General features: G+C 34.5%; 1 protein-coding gene and 1 long non-coding RNA gene across 2 annotated transcripts in view; one reads left to right on the forward strand and one right to left on the reverse strand.

Moving 5' to 3' along the window:
- TTC29 (tetratricopeptide repeat domain 29) overlaps window positions 1-13574 on the reverse strand; it is a 262985-nt gene that overhangs the window by 240301 nt on the left and 9110 nt on the right. The gene's annotated exons all lie outside the window — the stretch shown is intronic.
- The window catches only part of LOC144341007 (uncharacterized), a 42181-nt gene continuing 39522 nt past the window's right edge, over window positions 10916-13574 (forward strand). The window contains exon 1 of the long non-coding RNA XR_013417573.1: window positions 10916-11253. This is a non-coding gene — a long non-coding RNA (uncharacterized LOC144341007). The remainder of the gene's footprint in view (window positions 11254-13574) is intronic.

Raw genomic sequence — 13574 nt, forward strand, 5'->3', positions numbered from 1 at the left:
ATGTTAAACTTCATTGCAGTAAATATAAAATTTTGCATAAACAGGCACTTATTTTTCAAAAATAACAATTAGCTGGAGAAGATTTAGAAGACTAATTATAAGACCTACCTAACCCCTTTTCCCTGACCCCTACTCTCACCAAAGGAGAAAAACTATTCAGTTTCACATGGGAGTTCTACCAAATTTTCAATAATAAGAAATTCCCATTTCATCCAAAATGTCCTAGAGCATTGAAAAGGATAAAAAATTCTTCGGTCGATTTTACAAAATACAAGTAACCATTGTAATTTCTTTTGCTGGGGGAGGGCCCAGAAAGACTGCAGAGAAAGAGATGTGTCTAGGTCCTTGCATTATCTGAAAAAAAATTTAATTTGCCCTCACTTTTAATTGAATAAGATAAAAATTCTTTAGTCAATTTTACAAAACCTTAAAGTGTAGCAAGAGAAAATAAAAACCACAGCTCAATATCATTATGATTTAGATGCAAAATTCACATATACACATACACGTGCACACACACATACACACACAGAAGTCAATAAATTGAAACCATTGTGAGTTTATCTCAGAATTGGAAGAATAGATCAAAATAGAAACTCTAGTAACTTTATAATAATCTAGTAGGTGCAAGAAAATTATTTCACAATGTTCAAAGCTCACACATGATTAAGAAAAATGGAAACTAAAAAAAAGCTTCTTTATATTGGTAACGTGTATCTATTAAAAAACCTATGGCAAAAGGCTTTTTCTGTTTAGGATACATTAGAATCGTCTTCACTGAAGCCAAGAATGTGAAGAGATGTCAATGTTATTATTTAACACAATTGAAATGAAAGGTTCTTGTTAATGTGGGACTCAGTATTTTAATAATGTCAGTTCTCCTAAAATAACATATGAATTTAGCACAATCCCAATAAAATCTTAATGATATTTCCCCAACTCTTGACAAGATTATTCTAAAATTCATATAAAACAGTGAATATACAAGAAAAACTTTCTCATTTGGAACAAAAGGGACTTTCTGCCAGATATAAGAATGCATTTCAACTATATTGATAAAAACATTAGTGGCACTAATATAAGAAAAGGCAAATAAATTAATATAACAGAATATATATGTATATGTATGTGTAAAGGTGTATGCCTCATATACACACATGAAAATCTGGCATTTAATAAAAGGAGCGTTTCGATTCAGGGGAAAGTTTTTAGGACAACTGATTTGCAAGTATTACTGGTTTTATTTTTTTAGATTAATATTTTATATCCAACAAATAACACATATATAGCATGTGCTATATAACTTTTCTGCATTTAAGAATATACTTAATAGACTTAAATCTTAGTTTCCTGATCATCTCCTTAACTCTAATATATGTGATAGGTTTATATTAACATTATCATGAAGATCTTTCAGCTGCTTAATCATATTATTTGCTACAGAATTAGTTAAGAAGTGTTTCTTCGTCTTCTATTTTCTTGAAGAGTTTGTGTTGAGTTTGTCATTATTTCTTCCCCTAATGTTAGGGCGAATTCATTAGTGGAGCCACATGGGCCTGGAATTTTCTCTGTAGGAATTTTTTAAACTATAAATTTAATGTCTTTAATAAATATAAATCTCTTCTGTTATTTGTTTCTATGTAAGTGAACTTTGGCAGTGTCTTTTGGGAAATTTAGCCATTTCATCTAAGTCGTTGAGTTTATCAGCATGAAGTTTATCTCCTAATAACATTTTAATATTTGTGTAATCTGTAATGATGTGTCCCTTTTCATTTCCCAAATTGGTAAACTGTGTCTTCTATTTTTCTCTGATCAGTTTGACTAATGGTTGATCAATTTGTTTTTCAAAAAACCATCATTAGTTTCATTGCTTTTGTTTGTTTGTTTTCTGCTCTCATTTTACTATTCCTTTTTCTCTACTAACTTTGAGTTTAATTTGCTTTCTTTTTCTGGTTTTTGAAAATGAAAGCTTAGAAAATTAATTTTGGATATTTACATTTTTTCTAATACAAGCATTTTAATGCTATAAATTTCCTTTTAAGCACTGCTTTAGCTGTATCCCACAAACTTTGATATGCTGTGTTTTCTTTTTCATTCAGTTAAAATATTTTCTAATTTGACTTGTGATTTCTTCTTCGATTAATGGGTTATTTAGAAGTATGTTGTCTTGCTTCCCAATTTGGGAAGATTTTCCAAAACTCTTTCTGCTATCCTTTTTAACTTAATTTCATTCTTGTAAGAGAACATAGTTGAAAGGATTTAAATTATTTAAACATGTTAAAATTTGGTTTATGGCCCAGACTATAATCTACTATGATAAATCCTCCATGCACAGTTGAACATAATGTGTTCTACTGTTGTTTGGTGGAATACTCCGTAAGTGTCAATTACTTAAGGTGATTAAAGGCGTTGTTGAAGGTTTCTATATTCCTACTGGTTTTTCTACCAATTATTGAGAGAGTGATGTTGAAATCTCCAACTAAAATTATGGACTTTTCTACTTCTCCTCTTCTTTCTATCAGTTTTGGTTCAACGTTTTTTGAAGTTCTGTTATCAGAAGCACAAACATTTAGGCTTATGTCCTCTTGATGAGCCAACTCCTTTTATCATTATAAAATATCATTTTTTTCTATAGTCATATTTCAACTGCTTTCTGAAAACATTTCTGAAATTTTGAGATCTCTAATTTGTTTTCTCTCCTTTCTTATCATGGTAATAATTTATTATCCTTTGTACTTCTGTGTGGCCATTTCAAACATAGAAAAGAAATGAGATTAGTCACTTATCTTGACCTTGACATTAATGTGGAAAAACCTTAAGCCAAATTAACTTTTGAGAAAACAATTCCCTTAATCAGCAATGCATTTCTTTGGCTACTTTGGTTGTAGGATAAACAATTGTTTCAGACAAGCTTAAGTAAAATGATTTCATGGAAATCTGAATCATGATTGCAGAACAACTGAGTTCTGGTAGAACTGAGCCCCAAGGCAGGTTCTGGATCCAAGGCAGTCCTGGAAATACCGGAAAAGTCTGAAAATTGATTTCAAATGTATGTCATCCATTTTCTTTCTAGCTTATTCATTCCTTCTTCTCTTTGAACCATCTTTTTTCCTACTGCTTTGCTTCTGCTTTATAACAATAGGTTGCCTTGGTCAAATTACTTAACCTCTCCATGCCTTGGTCTCTGGGAGTAATAACAAGGGTTATTGTTCATAGGGTTGTTGTAAAGACCACTTAACACAGAGAATAGCACACAGCAATCATTTATTTTACCTGTTACTATCTTGTTTGAAAGAAAACTTAATGGAAAGATGTAATATTTATGACAAGCTGTCTAAATAACCATTTTGTTGCATTAGGTGTGCAAATTTTTCTTACATAAGATTATATGATAACTTTCTTTTGGAGCTTAGTATCAGGAAAAAGCTTGTCTCTTAAAGAACTGATGTATGCCTTTTCATCAGGTGTTGAGACTTCTGTAGTTCTTCACATCTTCCTTTTTGCCGAGTCTACCCAGAAGTTGAAAGAGAAACTTAATGTTCCCTCATAGTAACTATAGCAATTCCACTGGGGAGCATATTTACATACTTTATTTATTTGCTTTCTATTTTCTAGTTATAATCTGACAGCTGTATAATACAAAGGTTTTTGTTGTTGTTGTTGTTGTTGTTGTTTTGGTGTTTTTGTTTTTTGTTTTTTTGTTTTTGAGACAGAGTCTTGCTCTGTCACCCAGGCTGGAGTTCAATGGCGCAATCTCAGCTCACTGCAACCTCTGCTTCACAGGTTCAAGCAATTCTCCTGCCTCAGCCTCCTGAGTAGCTGGGATTACAGGTGTGTACCACCACGCCTGACTAATTTTTATATTTTTAGTAGAGACAGGGTTTCACCATGTTGGCCAGGCTGGTCTCGAACTCCTGACCTCAGGTGATCCGCCCGCCTCGGCCTCCAAAGTGCTGGGATTACAGACGTGAGCCACCATGTCCAGCCTACAAAGTCTGAACTCTAAGTTTCTTTAATCTATTCTGGAAAGAAAGTCAACAAGCAAAGAAGTGTTATTTTATGTAAGTCCAAGGCCTAAAAGTTGAAAACACAATCCCTGCTTTCAAAGACTCCAGTCTAGAGCAGAGTTCATTTCTTATGACAACTCACATTAAGAAAAAATACAAAAATTAGCTGGGTGTGGTGGCGCACATCTGTAATTCCAGCTACTCAGGAGGCTGAGGCAGGAGAAGTGCTTAAACCCGGGAGGTGGAGATTGCAGTGAGCTGAGATTGCAGTGAGCCAAGATTATGCCACTGCACTCCAGCCCGGGCGACAGAGCAAGACTCCATCTCAAAAAAAAAACAAAAACAAAAAACAAAATCAGACACTTACATTGCAATTCAGCACATGTATAAATGTGTGTGTAATATATTAAACCAATGTTTAAAAGCACAAATATGCAAAATGTTCCGATCGGTTTATAATTATTAACTCAATTAATTATAACTATTTTAGGAAACAGGCCCTATTATCATTATCTTTATTTTTTTCAGATTAGGTAACTGAAGTACAGAAAGGTTAAGTAACTTCGCCAAAGTCAACTAGATACTTTGTCAATGAGAGTAAATCTGGGACTGGAGTCCAGAGAGTATGGTTTTAAAATTCATGCTCTGTTCCATTACACATGGCAGCCTCCCAGTATTTAGCTTTCTTCTATGCAATGCGTTTCTTTCTATCCTATTTGTCTACACTCTCTTTCCATTTCTTAAATCCTAGCCATGATCCCCAATCTGATGGGTCACAATCACTACCCACTAATGAGTCACAATCTATATACTATCCATACTATAGTACATACATACATAGTACATACATACATAGTATAGAACATACTACAGTATGTTAAATATTAATAAAGGGGAAATAAAATACTTGTACTTGACTGTCAATGGCCAGCAAGATAGTTCAAACAGGAGCTCTGCACTCTACCAAGTGGATCAAAGGAGGCCTCACAAAGCAGGAAACAGTTAAGTTGAGGCTGGAAGATAAATAAAAGCTTGCCTAGTACACAAAGCATGAGAGAAAGCAGAGGGTTTTCCAGGCAGAACACATGTGCAAGGCTATGAAGGGGTAAAAGATCATGGGTTCTCATTCCTGTGAGGTGAGCTAAGCACTGTATGAGTAGAGTACCAAGGATGCACATATGAGCAGAACAGCAAAGGCCCCAGCTCTCTTGAAGCTTGTAGTCTAGTATAGGAAACAATTATACTAGCAATGGCAATATAGTACTATAAGTGTACTGGAGATTACAAGATTATATCAAGTTTATCTAATACAGTCAAGTCATTTAAGAATGAGTAAGAGTCATGAGACAATTAGGAGAAAAATCATTCTAGGCCAAGAGAATGGAAATACACTAAGAATGAGAGATGAGAGAAAACATAGAATAATGAAGACCTGAGTATTTTCAGAGGCAGAATGGTATAATGCTCCAAGAATGAGTGCTAGACCCAGACTGCATAGATTCAAAGTCACCTCTTCTACTTGTTATCTGTGTGTCCTTGGGAAAGTTACTTAATATCTCTGTGCATCAATTCTTAGCTGTAAATTGAACTAATAAATTCTTTTTGTGAATTAAATGAATGAATACATATGAGGCACTTAAAATAATTCCTGAAACATAGAAAATGCTCTACAAATATTAGTCATTACTATTATTTTTGCAAGAAGATGAATTTCAAAGCAAGAACAGAAGGAATTAAACTGGAAACAGTATGCATGGGCTGGGATGAGGCTGGCCTTAATTAAAAAGTATTTCTTGAGTGCCTACTATGTGGATATTGTTATAGGTGCTGGAGATTCAGCAGTGAATAAGACATCCCACTAGTTGCTGGGGTCAGTTCAGAAGGAGTCATTTTTTATCTATTGCTTTATTTAGTCCCCATGTTTACTCCATTGGTAAGTTCTGATCTCCCTATCACTTAAATATATTCTAAATTAAACCATTTCTCATCATTTCCACTACATCTACCCTAGTCAAGCCACCATCATCTTTTGCTCGGGGTGCTCCCCCGTCAAATATCCACAGAGCCCAACAGCCTTGAATGATCCCTTTAAACTAAAGTGACAGCATATCATTTCCCTGCATAAAATGAGCCAAAGGTTTCCTAGCATACTTAGAAGAAAATTTAGGCTTTTTGGAAATTATTCTGACCAAATAACTTCTGAGCCCTTAGGAACAATGTGAAGGGAATTTTAAAACATCCAAGAAGCAAAAAAGAGATTTGGAAAGATTCTTATTGATCATCTAAGAGTTTGGAAGATACTATAGTAATTAATTAATAAGTAAATTAATAAACAATTTTTATTAATGTAAGGACAGAGGCAATCAACATTGGTAAATTTCCCAACAACACAAATCTTTCAATATATAAACCTTGACTAAAACAAAAACTAATAAAGCAAAACATACAATTAAAACTTTTCTAAAATATATTACTTATTTCCCTGCCATATGAAATAGAGTAAGGTCAACAAAATAATGCTTTGTTAGGAATTCTGTTATTTAATTTCAACACAATGTAAATACACTGAAAAGGGTGGCTGTAGGGCCCAGTCATGCCTTGCCCCTTGTCCCCAGTCTGTCATTTTCATAGTGGCCAATTATTTTATCATCCCCATGTCAGCTAGTATTTCAGTATTTTAGCTTCTTCCTTACAAATTTAATTTACCTGAAGTAGGAAAAACAGGATGCTTCCATAAAAAGCAATATAGGCAAGCTAGTTAAATAAGAAAACCTAATTTTATATACATGTGTAAGTCGACAGACTTGGCCTAAGGATGCCTCCACAGCCCTTCTGACAGTAAAATATGTAGGCTATTTTTCTGGAGCTTTTCTTTGTTGTGTCAAGGTTTGCATGCATATACTGATGTTGGTTAATGTAAATCTGACATCTGAATTAGTGATGTGTCCCTGATATTCTTTTTATGAAGGAACTGTCAAGTTTTGCCTGCACTGTGTAGATTGCAGGGAAGAAGAGGAAGAAGTTTCTCTATCTGGGTTTTCTGGCTATCCAGTATCTCTGATGTACAATACAGCAAAGTGCAACAGAAGAAGGTATGCCTGTATTTAATTCGACTTAACATGCTTGCACTTTGGCTTGAAGACAAGCACTTAAAGAATATTGAAAGATTTTTATATAGTGATATGTAGAAAATTGGGATTAATAGTTAAAGCACAGAGCTTGAAGATGTTAATACACACACATATATACACATAATATGCACACATACAATATATATATTTATAGACACACACACTACATATATATATATACATATACACACACACATATATATCTTGATAAGTTGCCTTCCTAGATCAAAGAAAGGGTGATCATATTTTAATGGTCTCAGAGAGTCACTGAAATACAAACATGAAGTTTTAAAAGCTTCCAAATAATAAAAACTATCAAGGAAAAGTATCTCCTACAAACTTATATTCTCATTTTCATTTCTTATAACTAGACATTTAAATGCTTTTATTTTAAAAGAGAATAAAAAAATAAAAATAAAAGAGAATGATAATGCTGTTCCCTTCTAATCTGGAGGTGGGCATCACCTGATTATGCTTCCCAGAAAAGTGCCTGGTCTGGTAATATCTGTGGAAACCCTGATGAAGCAAAAGAGCTTTTGTGAATCCATAACTTGGTTTTGCTTTAAACAATGAGATGGTGACACTGGTTATTACCACATCTCCAATTTCCAACATAGAAAACAGAACAGGATACGGATATAGGCCAGGGAGATGATTTTTCCATAGTTGCAGTAACCTCAGTAATTTTAAGGATTGTTTTTTGGCCATCATGGAGGCTTGAAAAGGGTCTAAATAGTTTTTAATCTTCCCTGTTTTCTTAATACAGAAAGAACACACTATCAAAGACAACACACAACATAATAAAACCATCTTGCCCCATACATTGAGAGTGATGTGGCTGGATCATTGTTTATCCCACTGACTGACAGTTCTGGCTGATTCATCCTCTGTGGTACCTGTGTGCTTGTCTCCTTTTATCTTTTTTTATTTATCACTTTGTCCTATCACACTGAAAAAGGAATTTCCCAAATGGTTTTTAAATAGAGAAGTACATTTTGCTCTTACAGGTTTATGGGCTATTGTAGGAAAAACCACATCCTCCAGCTATATTCTGTGTATTTCTAAAACTGCGAGTTTATCCATACATTTCTGAAAAGTTTTTATTGCAACTTGAAATTTTCTTTAAAAACTGGCTGGGCACGATGGCTCCCAGCTCTCATGCCAGCACTTTGGGAGGCTGAGGTGAGAGGACTGCGTGAAGCCAGGAGTTCAAGTTCAATCTGGGCAACAAAGTGAGTCCCTGTCTCTATAAAAGTAAAAAGTCCTCTCATTGATTAGTATTATAAGTTTGAAATATATCTTATTTAAAACTCTGCCTTTAGGACATGATGAAAATGATACTTAGTACAACAAAAAGGTATTTAAAGAGAAATGATAAATTAATATCACTACATACATCAACACATAAAGTTAATGCAAAATATTTAGGCTATTTATACTATTAATAAATGCTTAAAAGCCAAAGAAAAATGAGCAATGATAATTAATAATAGTCTCAATTGAGTGTCATCGACATGTGTTTCACATAGAGAATCTCATTTAATTCCTGTAAGAATTTCTTGTTATTATGCTCTCCAAATAGTTGTGGAAAGCAAAGATGAGAGAAAGCAGGTAACCTCCTTAAGACAATACAGGTATTACATAACAAAGCCAAGTTTTCAACTGCAGAAGGAATCAGCTCCTCTAATAGCCAGAGCTGCAAGTCATGACTCCCATGGTCTCCTCTCAGAGATATTTTTTAAAAACGTCTATTAGAGCTGGTAAACTTAAACACCATATGTGAAAATAATATTTTAAAGCAAACTCCTAAGGGACACAAAGATATAAATGCGTAAAAAATTGGCATTTCTATGTTCTGTTGACATTTGAAATCTTTTCTTTTATCTCTATATTTGGTTTTGGTGAAAATTTGAGACCATTTTTTTGCACCTAGTGAACATTGTTGTTTTATTCTGTCTTGTTTTGTTTTTCAAAAATCTCCTTCCAACTACATTTTTAAAATTCCCCAATTTTAAACTTTATTGATATCAGTCTTTTCCCCCTTCTTCTTTCCATTTTTTCTTCTTCTTCCCTTCCTTCTCTTTCTTTTCTTTTAAATCATGGCAAAACGGTCTTTTCATTCCTGGTTTCAGAGAGATCCGATCTAGAAGATCCGATCTAGAGATCTTCTAGCTAGAGATCTGATCTAGAAGACAATGCCAGAATTTTTTCAAAAAGGAGTGACAATTTCTTCTCTCTTTCCATCTGCATTCTCTGTAATCACTTATTTTTAAAAAATATTCATGAGAAAGAAATTTTCTCTTCATTTTGGAACACCAAAATCTTCTTTCCTAGCAAGAAACGGGTTCTTCCTTCTCTTGCCCACTTATCTCTGTCTCATCTGGAGATTAGTCATGTAAACATTTGCTTGGCAACTGGTTTCTTCAGGAAGTTAATTTGCAAACCTCCATAGAGAATTTAATTTATTACTTTACCAAACAGCAAACTGTTTTAAGAGAAACCAAAATGATTTCATAAAAAATTTCAAAAGTAAACAAAAATGAATTAAGCAGAGGAAGAGCACACTTGAAAGGATCTAACTTCCAATAAAGAATTATGAAATATTGTATCTTAAATACATGGGCTTCATCTTGCTCCATATGTTTAGAATGCCAAGGCATTGTGCAAATCCAGAAGCTAGATTTGCATATAAAAAGTATATTTGTAGTTCATAAAAGTACCTTTGGATGAAAATTTTGAAATTCAAGATAAAAACCTAGTCTGTAAGAAAAAAACGTAGACTGGCAAAACACTAATTTACTTTGAGTAAGTATAATACAATTCAAAATGAGGCAGGAGAAAAAGGCTTTAAAAGATATGAAAGTAAATTGTTCTTTGTTTCTTTACAGCCCAAACTCACTGAATATAGTAACAAACAGTCCTAACTGCCACTGAGCTTGCTGACAAAGTGATGTTCAATAAACACCCACTGATGATACTAAAAACAAGATATTTGGAAAGAAAGTAATATCTTAGAGATGCACACAATTTTGAACCAAATATATTCTTCCATATAATAGAACTTGATATCTGAAGCAGAAAATAATATTGAGCAGATTAACATACTCTGTCCCCAGATGATTTTGTTTCCTCATATACATAGCTAAATCTGTAAAGTGCCCTCTAGAAATGTTTATTTGAATCTATAAATGACTCTTTTATTACTTAGCTACTCAAAGTAATTATGATATGATAATAAGTGATATTTTAAGTTCTTTTTGAAAACAATAATGCATTCTGATAATATCATACAGAATTAAAAACCCGACGCACAGAAACTCTTCTGACATGACTGTCTGTACTTGTTAAAGATCAGTTAGATAGTAGCAGTGAACCATTTGAAGTTCACTGCTAAGTCAAATTTGACTTTGTAGTTTAAAGTCAAATCATCATTATCAAATACGGAATGTGAATACAATGGATTTGATTGTTTTAAATGAACCTATAAGGCACAACAATAATCTAGTCACTTAGAAAGTAATGAAGCATACTGAAATTTCTTCTGTGAAGGTAGATGATACAAAACCCAGAAGCCCTTTGCCTTTGAACAATTCTATCCATTCCAAAGTAAAATACACCCCCATCACTTGGGTTTGGCCATTCCAGTGACAACTATATGTTAGCTTACCCTGCTTCCTTACTCATTTACATTTTATTATGAGGTCAAGGAACGGCTCACTGTGGAGGTCACATTCAAGTTGACACCTGCATAAGAAGTGTCAGCAATAAGGCCACTTCGGGAGTAGAGACTGGTGGGGAGAAAGAGAGAGAAGGTCAGAGAGCTCAGTAAAGTCCAGACCATGCACAGCTTCAGGCCAGGTGAAGAATGGGAAGCTATTGGCAGATTTTAAGCAGGGGAATGTCATGATCTAATGTTTTCAAGAGACCACTCTAGCAGGAGGAGTGCGGTGGAGTGAGAGTGGGTGTGGGTAGAGCAGTTATATGACCATTTAAGTGATCTTAGCAGACATGATGGAAGCTTTGCAGTGAAGACCAGGAGATGAACATGGGATATATTTTGGAGTTGTATCTGATCGGGCATACTGATGGATTAGAGGGGAGTAGCAGTAAGCAAGGTAAAACTCAAGGCTGCCTTGATGATATTTGCTGAATTGAGGAAAGGCTGTGGGAAGAATATTGCGGATAGGAGAGGAGTAGGGGTGAAGCAAGAGTCCAGTTTTGGGTTATATTAACCTTGGAATGTCTGTGATATATCCAAGTAGACACATCAAGGAGGCAATTGGATCTAAAAACTTTCAGCTTGGTAGAGAGGTCAGTGCTGGATTTATAAATTAAGTAGCCATCGGGTTATTGCTAATGTTTAAAGCTGTAAGACTGGGTCCAGGTTGAGAGTATGACTGACGTGCACCTAGGACCCAGCCTTTGGACACCTCACTACTGAAAGTTTGGAAAGAGAAAACCAGCCTGCAAAGAAGACTGAAGTGTTCCAGTGTGGAGGAAAACCATAGAAAATGGCATCCCGAAAGTCACAAGCACACAATGTTCAAGAAGATGAGAGCGTTCAACTCGGTCAAATGCTGTGAAGACATCAACGAAGCTGGGAACAGAAACATAACTATTAGATGTGATAAAACTAGAGGTCATGGGTGACCTTAAAGAGGCATTTCAGTAAGTATGGGGGCTGGAAACCTATTTAGAGTCAACTGAGGCAAAAATGAAACGTGAAAATATTAAGACAGCACTTTTGTTTGCTGTCTTGGGTAGAGAAAAATGGGGTAGAACCTGGAAGGGGATAATGTCAAGAAAAATGTTTGAGTAGAAATGAATACCAGTGAGACTGATCCAATGAAAATGGAGAAATTGATGGTGTAGGAGAAAAACAAATTTAACTGCAGGAGGAAGTCTTGGGAGCACGTAAGAGGGGATAAGAGGAAGCACAGCAGAGGGACCATACTTAGATGACAGTAGGAACTCTCCACCCATCGCATTGGGAGGAAAGTCAGAGCGTGTGAGTTTATACATAAGTAGGTTGGTATATTTTGAGGTACATGATGAGGGGTTATTTTGAAACTAGACACAGAGCATATGTGTACTATGGGATATCAAAGCCAGTGTACATCATTTGTATTAATGAGTATACACAAATATATTGATCACCATCTTAAAGACATGAATAAGGCAGTAGAGAGAGGGATTTGAGGATATATCTTAGACATTGTTTTTGCCTGATTTGATTCTTCCATTTCTACCCATTACATTTTCATATACTGAAGATCTATGACTTTCTAGTTAGATAATTTTATAATGCTACCAGACAGGGAGCCAAACTCAAAATCTATCTTCTTTGAGAAGTTCTATCCTATTGTCTTAGTCTTCTCTGATTGTTTCTTGACCTCTAGGCTGCACCTCACAGTACAGTTGGCACTCAATCATTTCATATTTGTCTCTTGCTCATAGGTCTTATTGTCTCAAGTAGATGTTAAGGTTCCAGGATGCGGCCAAGTATTTTATAATAAAATATCATTGTCTCTCCCACTGCGAAAAACCTAGTATTAGATATAAAGTGAGTATTTAATAAATGTTTCTTGATCAATTTATCTTTTAAGGGTTGAATGGCTATAAAGAGTTTTATGCAGTAATTCCTTGGCTAACAGACTACACGTAATTCTTCACGGCACCTGCTGGGCATTGCTGGGAGATGCTGAAATCATTCATCAATTTTCTCCTTTTTATGCTATTCAATTAGTCTGTCTAGGGCAAGGTCTAGAATGTATATCAATCAAAAGCACAATAATGACCTGTGTACAAGCTATCTCCATACTAATGATTTGCATCCACTATCTTACAGAAAGAGCTTTGGTCTAAGAAAGCACTGAAGTGAAGGAAACTTTAAGGAGAATACTGTAGTAAGAACTGAGAATTACCCAGTGTTACCATTGCAAATAGTTTAATGATGAGTTTGAAATCAATTTGGCAGTACCTTTAGTGGAAAAATAATATTAAGAGAATACTCATCACTATAGCCTATTTTGCATTGTCTTAGATAAAAATTTTTCTTCAGCCTGCACTGAAAGCTTAAATGTCAGTAGACTTTTAGTATATGGACTTCTAGTTTGTTGAAATTATGTGTAGCATGTTTAGTTTTTAATTTAATTCCAATTCTTAAGGCAATTAAAACTATTTGGATATAATATTTAAATCAGAATCCAAATATGGCATACATATATTTTTCTTTTAAGAAGTAGTTGTACTGTCATACAATATTGACCTTTAATTTTATGTAACAGGTTATCACGGAAAGTTAAAGAATTAATCATCAGAATAGCATTTAACCAAAAATCCCACATACCATATACATGGTAGTCTATAGAGCTCTGCAGAAGTGAGTGATTACAACTACTATAAAATTTTGTCATTCTATAAAGTAGTCATTGAC

Source organism: Macaca mulatta, chromosome 5 (genome assembly GCF_049350105.2).
Source record: "Macaca mulatta isolate MMU2019108-1 chromosome 5, T2T-MMU8v2.0, whole genome shotgun sequence".
In the NCBI taxonomy this organism is placed as follows: domain Eukaryota; kingdom Metazoa; phylum Chordata; class Mammalia; order Primates; family Cercopithecidae; genus Macaca; species Macaca mulatta.